Source organism: Orcinus orca, chromosome 3 (genome assembly GCF_937001465.1).
Source record: "Orcinus orca chromosome 3, mOrcOrc1.1, whole genome shotgun sequence".
In the NCBI taxonomy this organism is placed as follows: Eukaryota; Metazoa; Chordata; class Mammalia; order Artiodactyla; family Delphinidae; genus Orcinus; species Orcinus orca.
Window position 1 is genome coordinate 80,408,731 of NC_064561.1, and position 14,325 is coordinate 80,423,055.

Here is a 14,325-nt window from a genome sequence, read left to right on the forward strand (position 1 = left end):
CGTATCTTCCAGGAAGTTTTCAAACATACCTCAATTGACCCTCTAAGAAAAAGCATCAGAGAAGAGCTGAAGACCTGATTAATTGATTAGCTCAAATCCCCAAAATGGTAAGCAGTGATGGGCAAGTACCATAACCTTCAATCCATCTTAGAAGAGCTAAGCAACTGGGCAGCAGAGTTCAGGGGCTTCCAGAGCAACCCTTACACTGGAGAGTAAACCACGGCAATCCATTCTAGTCTGCAGACATGCACCAGACCCAAGACTCTTGCTCACCACAGAGACCAGAATACTTTGATACTGTGAGCCAAAGTCCTGCATCTGGCACAGATCTTATATCTCTCTACCAACACAGAAACCCATGTCAAACCACTGAGGTAGAGCCAACAGAGAATGGCCTCATCTGGCCAGTCTTTAATTTAGGCACTGATGTTTCACATTTTACCTCCCCTTTCAGGTTCAAAAAGAATGACCACCAAAGCCACAGTACTTCTGAATTCTAAAGCCTAGAGCATAGAGCTTTGGAAAAAGGGGGAAATATTAAAATCATACAAAAGATGTAGAACAACTCATAGGAGCAGTGCCAACCTATAGATTACACATAATAAGAAGAATCCAGCCATAGGCATCCCTTCCTCATGCCAAAATGTTATATTTGAACAATTCTTGATGGAAAGTTTTCTACCCTCAGAAACAGGGTACACAGCATATTAAGAAGAACTTTTCTTAATGATTCAGAAACATGAAGAAGTAGAAAGGATACAAGTTAAAGGCAAGTTCAGCCTAAGGTCTCATTGTGCTACTCACAATGTACCAGTGTGACTCAACTCCCCTGAGAAACACTGATGGCCTTACTGCAGCATTGCATTGTACAAAACCCCAGCAGTGATCCCACGTCCTCCCAACAAGGTCAGTCCATGCTCTGCCCACCAAAGCAGGAGAGAGAGAGAAACAAATCATTAAAAAACACTTTTCTCAAAACTGGGTTAAAGCATACGATTGCATCATGGGACTAGGTTAACTATCAGTTGGTAAACTCCCTTACTCGGGACAACTTATTCCTTGACCAGGTAAGGAAGGTGTTATTGTATGTTCTTTGTCAGGAACATAATGTCAAGACAAGAAAAATGGGCATCTATTTATAATCTGGGTAATAAAGAGGCATTAGAAATTGGGGAAGAACTGCCAGAGGAGCTAAGATTCAGGAATTAACTCCACCTGTCCCTACATTTTCTTTGTAAAGTTATCTTCAAAGTAAGGCCAGCAACACTCTTTTAAGGTTGGGGGAGATTAAGACATTAGGAAACCACAGTTTGTGGTATTTATTCCCATTGTGATTGCTGACTTCTAGTATCAGCGTTTTGTTCTGCGTGACAGCTCCCGTCTTGCAAACTAGCAAGATTCCTGAATGTGGCAAGGATCCTGCTCTGTGAAGCATTTTCAAGTTAGAGTTTTTTAGCAATGTCATATTTCTCTAAGCCAGTAATAAAGGTTGAGAGGGCAAAGGATGCCATTGAGTTCTCACCTAATAGCACAAAACAACCTCCTAGCTGGCAGGTGCAGACTGTACATCCAGGGTGATCATGACCTTTGAGTTACAAAGTATTTTTTTAAATCTCTTTACCTTACCAAATAACTTCAAAAGATAAAACGCAATTTAGAGATTAGCCCCCACTTTTACTCTATTCATTTAAAGTGGTGTTTTCTATTTGTGTATATTGTGACTACATGGAAAATACAATATTTCATTTCTTGATATTTTTTATAGCCTGTACACAAAGTGAGGTCAAAAGGATGCCTTCAAGAGAAATAAAGGACACTACAATCACTCCAAGTAAATTTTCCAGGAGGAGGAAGGAAGAGTGGAATAGATGATTACAAATACTTAGAAAGAAGCATGACTTTGCTAATGGTGCAGAGCCTACAATTATGTACAATTCCCTACTTAGACTTTTTAGTTGTGCTGAACATAGAAAAAAGCTAAATGACGGGGAGGAGAAAAAAAGAAAGGGGGAAATTTAAGCATTCAATGTAAGGCGTTCATTTAAATGGAGACAGCACCTCACCATAAGGGGGCAGTTAAGAGTCTGATAATCCTGCTGGTATCCTATCGTCAAATCATTTTTTTTAAACCATGAATTTGGGATCCTTAAAAGTCTTCTGTATTATTCTGAAGTCAAGAATGGTTCCTCCTGCTCACAAAACATGATCACTTTTCACTGATATTTTTTAATGCTCCGACTGGTTTTGCATATGTGGAAAAGATAAATCTTCAAATATTGGAAATAAATCTTTTTCCTCCCTGCCAAATCCATAATATGATCCTACTCTATCACTGACAGCAGCATCAGATAAGTAGACCTGCCTTGCTTGGTTAGAAGTGTGCTGTGATTTTCAGCAAGAACAAGACTGTAGTTAGAGACCCAGACTGAGACACATTCAGAGCACATTACAAATTCTTTTTGGTTCTATCCTGGAGGTATCCCCTGAAGCCCCAGTTTGACTGTGTGACTCATTCATAGCTGATGTCCTCCCAAATCGGGTGTCTCAGTGAGGGAAGAGAGGAAGCCTTTGGGACTTGGGCTTCAGCAGGTGACATTAAGATTCAAGACCAGATGACTGCAGGGCCTTGCCTCTTTAGATTCCTGAGGTCTTCTCCACCCCTCAAACTGGAGACGAGTTTACACCAGAATCGGTGCACTGGGGGAGAGGGAGGCAAATCTGAAGACTTAAAACGAGCAAACCGCAGAATCACTCAGAGGCATCAGAAAATGTAGTCTGAGATTCTACAACAGCCCAGACTTTTTTTCCTTGTTCCTTTTCATCATTTATAAGTAAAATGTGGAACAAGCAATAGGAAATAATAGTTACACTACCTAGAGTTATATCGCGTTTTCTATGTTCCCCAACTTTTATTTTTTTATATATATATTTTTTACTTTTTCCTTTCAGAAATCCTGGGATATAAATAGGGCCACAATTGTTATCCTTATTTTTGAGATGAGAACAGTGAGGCCCAGAAAGGGGAAGTGGCCTCCATCAGGTCATGCAGTGAGTAAAAGGCATCCCAAGGAAGAATACCCAGTTCTGCTCTCATTTAATCCAGAAAATTTACCCTACTGGCTTTAAGCGTCCCTTTCCTCCTTTTCCCTTTGGTGGTTCTCTTTTGAACATGATCCCTCACCAACTGTGGAGTGAAGATGGATCCCTGTTCAGGGTTGCAGAGAACTGTTGTTTAAAGGTTCCCCAAGGGGCCTGTTTCCATTGCTTACCTACAAAGCCAAAGTTTGAATGTACATTCCTTCATCAAAAAATCTACAAACAATAAATGCGGGAGAGGGTGTGGAGAAAAGGGAACCCTCTTGCACTGTTGGTGGGAATGTAAATTGATACAGCCACTATGGAAAACAGCACGGAGGTTCCTTAAAAAACTAAAAATAGAACTACCATATGATCCAGCAATCCCACTACTGGGCATACACCCTGAGAAAACCATAATTCAAAAAGAGACATGCACCACAATGCTCATTGGAGCATTGCAGTGATAGAAGTCCCTTAGAGGTATCTTCTAGGATTCCTCCCACCCGATACTGCTGTAATTAGCTCTGCTAACAATTGCGATTGAACACAGCTAGTTGTAGTCATTGTTCACCGACAGGCACAGATATGAGCCACATGTTAGCAAGTGGTGTTCTAAACGGTGTTCCAGGCTTGGTTAAACTCATGTAAGGCACTTATTGGAAATGCTGTTCCCAAACTCGGCTAGCTGCAGGCAGTGTCATGGCAACACCTTCCACAGCCCCCAGAGATGGCCATAACATATCCCCAGTGAGTGTAACGCCATGCAATGAGAGAGACTTGGTCTATTTTGACCTTGCCCAGGAACTGGCTGCCCCTCTTTCAGATGGAAAACATAGGTGTGGCCCTGCACGATTATGAGAAAAAGCAGTCTTCGTCTTCCTGATCCTTAAGACTCCCACAGTTTCAGATCTTCCCTATAAGAACACTTGTAAGGGAAAGTTACAATGTGTGGTACATTCAGCCTATGCTTTTCAGAGGCTGTGCTCTTATTAGAAGCAAAACAAAATGCTGCTTACTAACACCTGCCCGTGAGGACCGAGCCAAGAGGCAACGTGGGTGTTGGAAGGAAGGTGTTGCCCTGGCAGTAAATCCAAGTTGCTCACACCAAAGGAAGTGTTTCTAGGGAAGCTATCTGAGCAAGAGGTAAATACTTAGTCATTCAACAGGCCATAAATAACTGCTTCACCTCCAACAAGTGGAGGTCTGATTCCAAAGAGCTCACAAAATGGGGTGATAGCATTTCTATTCATTCCACCCTTTATTCACAATATACATTCCTTCATCAAAAAATCTACAAACAATAAATGCAGGAGAGGGTGTGTTGAAAAGGGAACCCTCTTGCACTGTTGGTGGGAATGTAAATTGATACAGCCACTATGGAGAACAGCATGGAGGTTCCTTAAAAAACTAAAAATAGAATTACCATATGATCCAGCAATCCCACTCCTGGACATATACCCTGAGAAAACCATAATTCAAAAAGAGATATGCACCACAATGCTCATTGCAGCACTATTTACAATAGCCAGGACATGGAAGCAACCTAAGTGTCCATCAACAGATGAATGGATAAAGAAGATGTGGCACATATATACAATGGAATATTACTCAGCCATAAAAAGAAACGAAACTGAGTTATTTGCAGTGAGGTGGATGGACCTACAGAGTCTGTCATACAGAGTGAAGTCAGAAAGAGAAAAACAAATACCGTATGCTAACACATATATATGGAATCTAAAAAAAAAATGGTTCTGATGAACCTAGGGGCAGGACAGGAATAAAGATGCAGATGTAGAGAATGGACTTGAGGACACGGGGAGGGGGAAGGGTAAGCTGGGACGAAGTGAGAGAGTGGCATGGACATATATACACAACCAAATGTAAAATAGATAGCTAGTGGGAAGCAGCCGCATAGCACAGGGAGATCAGCTCGGTGCTTTGTGACCACTTAGAGGGGTGGGATAGGGAGGGTGGGAGGGAGACGCAAGAGGGAGGGGATATGGGGATGTATGTATACGTATAGGTGATTCACTTTGTTATACAGCAGAAACTAACACACATTGTAAAGCAATTATACTCCAATAAAGATGTAAAAAAAAAAGAAATTAAGATTCTCTGTAATCAAATCCTTGTTGACAAGGTGTTAAAAAGCTATAATTTGGCTGCTTGCTGTTATTTCAACAATAGTTTTTACATTATGATTCTAAATAACTTAACAAAAAAGGACCCAGCCTTTCTGTGGTCTAAAATACCCTGCTGTATATATCCTGTGCCTTCTCACCTACTCCTCAGTTCACAAAATTTTATGATTCTACTTCTTAAATGTTTTCTCAAATCTGTCCCTGTTCCAGTGCTCACTGCTGCTGTCATAGTTGAGGGCTCCATCATGTCTTGCCTATACACTACACTAGCCTAGTCTCCTAAATGGTCTCCCCTGCTCACTGCCCTCCCACCCCATCCCCCATCGACCTCATCACCACCTCCAATTATCCTTCCAAATCACAGCCCTAATCAAACCACTCACAAACCTATCATGGCTCTACAAAAATGAAAACCAAACTGCAGAACTTAGTATGGCAGTAAAAGCTCTGCACCTAGCCCCCATCTCCTGTACCCTTCACGTATCCTAAACTTCATCTTCTCCAGATAACTTGCCCTTGCATGAAAGCATCATCACTTTGACTACATATTTGAGCATGCCTTCCTTCTTTACAAAAATCACCCTTTTTGACTTAGCTCAAATGCCATTTCCTCCAGGAAATTTTCCACCACTTTCTTCCAGTACATACTAATTAATCACTCTTTTCACCAAGTTCATATAGCACACACATATAAAGTGTGTATATGTATATATATATACTGAGATATGATTCACATACCATACAACTCACCCATTTAAAGTATATGATTTAATCATCTTTTAGAATAGTCACAGAGTTGTGCAACTATCACCACAATTTTAAAACATTTTAATCACCCCCAAAAGAAACCCTGTACCCAATAACGGTTCCTCCCCATCTCCTCCCCCGGCCCAACTCCCCAGCCCTAGGCAACCACTAATCTATTTTCTATTTTCTATCTCTATAGATTTGCCTATTCAGGACATTTTATATAAATGGAATCATATAATATGTGGTTCTTTCTGACTGGCTTCTTTCATTTAGCATAATTTTTTCAAAATTTATCCATGTTGTAGCATGTATCAGTACTTCATTCCATTTTATTGTTGAATAATAGTTTGTTGTATAGATATACCACATTTTATTTATCCATTTATCAACTGATGGACATTTGGGTTGTTTCAACTTTTTAGCGATTATGAATAATGCCTCATATACACTTTGATTATCACTTAATATGTGCAGCTTAGTATTATAGGGTTTTGGTTTTTTTGGCCTATGTCTGGTTCTATCACTTGATTATAAACTCCTCGTGGACCAAAACCATTATTTTACTCTGCAGTCTCCACATAGCAAGTATTAAATAAGTGTTTGAAAAATGGATGAAAAGGCAGATACTATAGGTTCTTAGTATGCTGATTATCATACGAGGTACTCAGAATAAAAACATTAGGGTGGACCCAATAATAATCCCAGAGTGGACCCGGTAAGTTTACCCAGTAAATTATAACATTCAAACAATGTTAGTTCTTAAATAAACTTTCATCTCTGCATTACTTCCTGGAATTCCACACATGTATTCCGCAGTTGATTATTTCATGGAGGTAGTTCTTTTGCTAATAATAGTTGTTAACTGGTGGGCAGAACCTGGGAGATACCAGACCTTTTCTCCTAAATTGACTCCACGATGTCTTATTGTTGCTTGACTGAGGTTATGATTCTAATCTACAGTAGTGGCTCCCAACCTTGCTGAGCATCAGAATCCCCTCCCTGGAGCTCTTTCAAGATACACATTATCTGGGTCCCACTTCCCAGATTATGATTCTGTACTTTGGGTAGGGGCCCAGGTGCTCACATGTTCTTAAGGCTATAATGATGTCTCTGATACACAGCCAGGTTCAAGAATTCCTATTTCAAAAGTTGCTCTGAGGTTAAAAAGAATTAATTTTATAGAGCATGTATGAGCACTTTACTCCTGGACTGTATTTTACTCATCGTGGGATCATGCGCATTAATACTACCTAACATTTATAAGGCACTTTTATTTGGAAAGAGCTTTGAAGTCATCTTTTATTAGCTAGGCTTGCATGCTGGGTGACCTTGTACAAATCACATAATCCCTTAGTATCTTAAATTTCCTCAAATGTGAACTGTAGGCGGTAATACTGACCCACCCTCAAGGGGTACTGTGGAGACTAATCGGGGACTATAAGGCACTCAGCAAACATAAAAATGTTACATGCATGCTTATTAGATATGAAGTCCTAGTCACAGCCTTTAAAATGAGACAAATACCAAAATAAACTCTTAAACAAGACTTCTGCAACCTTCATTGTCAACTGAAACATCCTTTCCCAGCACTAAAGTACAGCAATTCTCTTTCCACTAAGACTAGTAAGCAGAAATAATCTGCAGTCACAAAGAAAGAGCTAATGATAGCAGCAAATAAATATATAAAACAGTCCTGAAATATAGTTTGTTAACCTTCTCATTTATCATTCATAATGCAATTAAAGATTATATCTATAAATACACTCTTCTGAAAAATATTCTTAGAAAACATTTGGGCATGTTCACACAAGTCTTTAAGCTGCTGCTGCATACTCACTGTTGATGTTAAGCTTGAAGCTGTTTCCAACATTGCTGATGGTTTTTAATGTGGTTATATTTAGCCTCCCCTGTCTCCCTCACGTGGCTGGAAGAATATATGGTCAAAATGAGACTTTGAGACCTATCTCAAGTTGGGGGTAGGTAAAAATGGGGAGGCAGAGGAACAGTCTCCAGCCTTGGAATCAGAGACAAATCTCATAAGGATGATGACCCACAACTAAGGACTCATTTGCACTATATTTTCAGCTTCTTGGAAAAGGTCAGAAAACAGACATGGTTTTTCTTTTTTTTCTATTTTGCTTTGAAAGGGCCACAAAAATTTCAAGGGCCAGGTCCAATTACATATTCCAGTTCCTTTACAATTGAATAGTTCCTGTGACTCTGAATGTGAATTAGTGCCCTCATGCCCACCACAGCTGATTTGAGCCAGGAATCCCAAGCAAGCATGAACTTTCTGGGGCCACTTGACATTGACCATGCTCTTTCCTCCTTGGGCCTCTGAGGGTTTTGGTTTTATTCCCAAGGGAAGTTGTCTCCTTTGATTAAGCTCAGGACCTGCTAACAATTAAATTTATTGAGTACTTATATCTGTGGATAATACTGTAATGCTTATTGTGGAGGCTACCAAGAGTTCCTTGATAGGCTTACAGGGTTGCTATAACTCAAGACCTTGGGTCCTTGAGTCAGGACAAGACCAACAACCTCCCCACAGAAACTTCTAGGGTTTGGTCAGCTGACATACTTGTTCCTTGGGGACTCCTAGACTGGCCTTTGGCAGACATCAAGTTGAAATGTCATTTAACTTCTCACACAACATTTTCCTACCTGCGATATCCCATTAGCCCTCTGTGAGAATTCAGAAGCTCCTGTGTAAAGAGCCTCCATACAGGAAGCCTATTGGTTGGGGAAATTATCTATTTTGCATAGTTATTATTTTTTAAATAAGGTTAATTCCAGCATGTTTCTACCTCAATAATCTTTGAGAGTCTCGGCATTTTTGCTGAACATCTTAAGGGGAGAAAGAGCCATGTAGGCTTCATTTCAATGGTTAGGAGAAATTAATGCTAATACATGCCTTCAATGGGATTCACTTGGTACTCTGAACACTTTCTTCCATCAATACGGAGAATCCCCAGAAGTACCCATGGTAGATTTTTCTTCTGTAAAGAGATGTAAAAGGTTACAATAAGTTGTCTGATTTCCTGTGAGTCTTTCAAAGTCCTGTTTTCTCCATATCTCAAGGTAAGGATGCCAGCTTTGCAGATCTAGAAGTCACAATATTATGAATTAGTTTCATCACTTTCCTCAGTGAAACACAGATCACCACGTCTCAGCCCATTGCTTTACTTGAAATCAGAGGGAAAAGTCATGCATTTTAAGACAGGAGAAATCAGATACAATTTTCTGGTCTAGTGCTTGTTTCCCATATCTTTCACAGGAGATCCTTAAGATCTTAAGATCTGAGATGAAATTTAATCATCCTTACCTATTAACTGTACTTTCTTTCAACTTCTTAAAACACACACACACATACACACAAACAAACAAACATGGAGAAACACTCAACCATTTACTCATGAATCTATGGCTTGGGTCATAAAACACAATCTGGGCAAAGCCAAACAAGGCACTAGAGGGTCGAGAGATAGGAGAATGTTGTGTATTGCATCTAGAATTTTTAAATGCCCCATTTTGGTGGTTCCCACTTGTCATCATGCAGAAAGTCAAAACTGGCCTGTCATTTGTGGTAGATATTTACCCTGGAGGAAGACTTCCCTGACTGATCATGGATAGGCATTTTCAAAGAAAACTCTTCCACAAAACCAGATTGAGATAAAAAGCACCCTTGTTAACAGACATTAAATTTTTATGTCACCTAAACATTCACCCACCTCCTTAGAGCATCTCTTTATTCCTTTACAGAAAGATTTAAGTAAGCAATCTTTTTCCTTGCTAAATATTTTTGGGTTAACAGTAATGCTTCTTTCACTTGTATTTTAGTCCTGATGATTAAACAGTAAAAATGCTAATTAGTAGCCTGTATCTGGAGAGAAAAAGCTATTTCTTGATGGGCAAAATTCAAGCTGAGATGGAGACCTCACAGGGCACTAAGATAAACAGGTTAGGTTACATGCTAAGGGGAAGGGATGAGGGATAGAACTGACCAACTCCAGAAAGAGATTCTGGTTTAGTGGAAACACTAAGCTGAGGTCAGAATGTATTAAAGATACGCACAAGACTAAAGTTATAAAAATGCAGACATTTATTGTTAATTGTAGGGCAGAGAGAATAGGGGGAAATAACCTATGTCTTTCTTTTTAACTTGGAGCTGACTTTAGATATGGAATAACTTACATGTTAAGAAATTAGATTTATTTCTAGCCTGTTTACTTTCTGTTTCTGGAAAGACAATGGCTAGAGTGAGGGGCATATTATTAGATGGGCATCCTGAGTACACTGTCCGGAATTTGCACTCATTCTCCTCATAAGTACATATCATGAGGAAGTGAAGAGTGCTCCTTTGGAATTCCTCATCTGTCAGTTATTACCTACATGATCGTTTTTTCATCCAGTTAAGGAGGGAAAAATAACATATATCTTGTTGGAATGCTGTGAAGTTTAGAAAAGCTGATGCATGGGAAAATACCTGGAAACTAAGCATATAATAATAGCACTCAGTACAAGTTAGAATAATGAGTGAATGGGAGAAGTCAGAAATGAGTCCAGTGCCCATTGCCCACAGGCTAAAATCTATATATTTAGCTGGGAATTCAGTGCCCTGGAAAATCTGCTCTTTTCCACTCTCCAGCCCTTTTTCCTCAACTGCCCTGCTTCAGTCAAACATTCTCTAATACATGTTGAATTTGCCCATCTTTGTGTCTCTGTGTCATTCCCACCACCCTCAGCCTCTATTTGCCAAAATTCTACCCATCTCTCAAGGGTCTCAAATCCCACTGTCTCTAGGAATCTTAGGGGACTCACCCTCTCCTCCTCTAAACCCTGTCTAGATCACTTTGGAAGACATAATCCACCAACCACTTATTGTCCCAGCAGACTGCAAGCTCCTGCAACGCAGGGGCCTCGTATACAGTACCCACCTCTGTACACCACAGACCATGGTGCCTTGCCAAGAGTAGGTGCTGAATAGACTCATGATTGAATGAATGCATGATTTGTCACCCTGCCTCTGTTGTGCTCTTGGACAAAACACTTTGCCTCTTTCAGTCTCAGCTGCCTCAGCTGGGAACAGAGGATAACAGCACGGATGTACACCCCAGGTGTGCTGTGAAGAATAAATCCATGACTGAAAAGCAATTTGAAATGTAAAATGAAATGCTATATATAAATGTTACATAATCAAAATCATTTCCCTCTGTATTATGTTTTATTTGGCTTTATATCTTGGAATCCTTTGTGAGTTTCAGAATTTCACAGATGCAATACCATGCACATTAGCACCTAAATTCTCTTGGGTAATAAATGATTGTGTGTGTTATAGTGCATGGCTACTTCTCCCTGGTGGACTTACACATGAATTTGTCATAATTTGGGGTATTCATAATAAGTAATGATAGAATTCATTTCTAAGGGATCATCCATTTTTTTCCTTCTTTGGCTAGCCAGTTATCATTCCAATATTATTGCCTCAAGGGAACTAACTTCCATTAAACCCAAACCCAGATGATGAGCACACTGTTTAGAAGCCCAAATCTTCTAGGAGCTTACAATCTAAGATCTGGAAATTGGTTTGAAGCACTTGTTTTCTATGGCCTTCTTTCTGCCAAACTCTGAATCCCTCATTTGCTTTGCTGTAATGTATGTGCTACCGAGTGCTCACTGTAGCCTGATTTTCTAGGTACCAGGAAAGGCTGTATTAGCCCACTCCACATGAAAGTAAGACAATGGTAGTTTTAAATGATATTTTGTTTCTTAGTATGTTCAAGGAAGAGGTTGCCTATAGAAAACTAAGATTTTTTGGAATATCTCCAGTACCTATAAAAAGAGAATTTTGACTTTTACTGCATAGCAGGATACTATTCCTGGAATAGTACTTCCACATAGATAGAAAGTGAGGAAGAGATGGCAGCAACATCATAAGGTAGTCGTGAGGATCAAGTGAATCATTAGATGAAAAGACTCAGAACAGTGCAGAGCATAAAGTAATTGCTCAATTAATATTAGAGGTTATTATTACTGTAGAGAGCCTACTATCAGCCTGGCCCTGTGCTGAGAGTTTGAGACTCTTGTTTGAGATGCATAACAAGCCAGTAAGAAAAACCTTATCACCTCCACCCCCACTCCATCTGGCTCTGAGAAACTAAGGTACTTGTCCAAGGTCTCAAAGTTAGGAAGCAGTGGAAAGAAAATCCAACCCTTGGTCTATGGTATTTCCAGAGCCCATATTCTTTGTCCTGTTTCTTAGTAGTCTTACTGTTCCTATTTTTTACTTAGGTTGGGAGTCCATTTTTCCTCCCTGAGCACGTGAGCCTCCCTTCCCCAATGTCTAATTCCTCAGTGTCACTCATTTTGTTATGAAATTTTTAAATTAAGACTATTTTTCTATTTTTCTATCTTCTGGTGTACTTCTGATCAGTCTGTCTAATTTTTATATCAGGCCATCTTCTCACGATCATTTTAGTCTTTTCATCAGACTTGTACTCACATAGTGGCATCCATTTTTAAGAAGTTTAATGTAGTTTTTCTTCTGGGGCATGTGTGAGGAAATCCCATGTTTCTGTGGAATAGAGGCTTCCCTTCCCCACCCATTTCTGTTATCATATTTTTTACTTAGTTGAGTCTGTAGCAATATAACTCTTATATGGAACAGTGGCATTTTCATTCAAATACGATAAGCTGTCATTGTTTTGTGGGTGGTACCACCCTGGCCACAGATATTGTGCCAGAGTACTCTCTTACAAAAATATCTCCTAGTTGTGGTGTACAAACTAACACCATACTTTAGTTTGCCAAAAACACCTACATGATATTTTGTAGTCTATATTACAATTAATATTTCAAAGTGCCTTATCATTAGTTATCTCTCCACTGTAGTTTCACAAGTGGGAAACTAAGGTATGGGGACTGTTAACGGCTTGCCCAAGGTCTCATAATGAACACAGAGCATAGCTGGTATTAGAATCTGCTACTTCTGACTGCATTTCTTTGCTCAACCTGTTCAAATTCTGAATAATTTTCCAAGCTGAATATATGTTAGGAGAGGTGGTAGACATGGGAAAGGGGGAAAATACTTTTCACTTAAGTAAAGCTTCTGAAACATTTGGTAATCAAAGAATAAGGATTGTAAGGGCGGTTTTCCCTCATTTCCATTCTTAGAATGAAAGGACAGTAATCCATTGAGATTAAAATGAACAGAAATTGTAAGTGTAAAAAGGAATTCTTCAGCCCCACCATTTTCCAGTTTCAACATCATTTTGTTCTCCATTTCAGCAGTTGGTACATTTACAGTGTTGTGTCACCATCATTATGGTGTCCGCCTTAAGCAGATAAACACAGTGGATTCTGCCACTGCTGTTTTACGACCAAGGAGGCAAGGGTGAATAGAGGTTAAGTGGCTGCCAGGAGCGCTCACCACAGCAGCCACTCAGATTAGAACCCACAGCTCCTATCAGTCACACCCTATTGAAATTTAGAAGGTCCCAAAATATTCTTTCAGTGTGAGAGGTGGATGACAGTGCCTGAAGGCAAATTTGCTCACCATCCACAAAGGGACCAGCCTTGCTTCCATGGTCCCACCTCAATCTTCTCATTCCCAAGCCATACCATAAACTTCCTCATTCCTTTGAGGGAAAGAACATTTCTTTTGGTGCAACTAAACAAGTGATTTCCAGGTCCAGATTTCCATGTTTTTTTGTTTGTCTAATACAGATAGGACCATAGTGAGTCCTTGTACAAGTAACAGGTCTAATTTTCCCTTGTAGAATATGGGGATGGCCCAAACTCAAGAGATCATTAGGGGGACTGGCAACAAATGGAGTAAGTCTGTGCCTGAGTGATAAGCTCCTGTCAAATACAATTACAACAGAACATGGTGTGGAAATATGAATTGTAATCTACAGTCTTCCAATGCCATCCATTCTATAAGGGAAAATGAGACCAGTTGCTTGTCCAGGAACCCATGACAGTAATGTTTGTATGAAACAAACAGAAAATCTTGGAAATTGGGACATGGAAGTCACTTGCTTAGTTGTAACTTATTTCCTAAAAAGAAACTTCCTATTTCCTTTTTTTTTAAAATTAATTAATTTATTTATTTTTGGCTGTGTTGGGTCTTTGTTGCTACGTGCGGACTTTCTGTAGTTGCGGCGAGTGGGGGCTACTCTTCGTTGCGGTGCGCGGGCTTCTCATTGCGGTGGCTTCTCTTGTTGCGGAGCATGGCCTCTAGGCACATGGGCTCAGTAGTTGTGGCTCGCAGGCTCTAGAGTGCAGGCTCAGTAGTTGTGGCGCATGGGTTTAGTTGCTCCGTGGCATGTGGGATCTTCCTGGACCAGGGCTTGAA

General features: G+C 39.9%; 1 protein-coding gene across 2 annotated transcripts in view; it reads right to left on the minus strand.

Annotated features, from left to right (window-relative positions):
• MEGF10 (multiple EGF like domains 10) overlaps positions 1-7,895 on the minus strand; it is a 367,277-nt gene extending 359,382 nt beyond the window's left edge. For both annotated transcript variants that reach the window (XM_049707232.1, XM_033405823.2), the window contains exon 1: positions 7,807-7,895. The gene's annotated coding sequence lies outside the window, so the exon portion shown is untranslated. The remainder of the gene's footprint in view (positions 1-7,806) is intronic.
• Between the last annotated feature and the right edge of the window lie 6,430 nt (positions 7,896-14,325).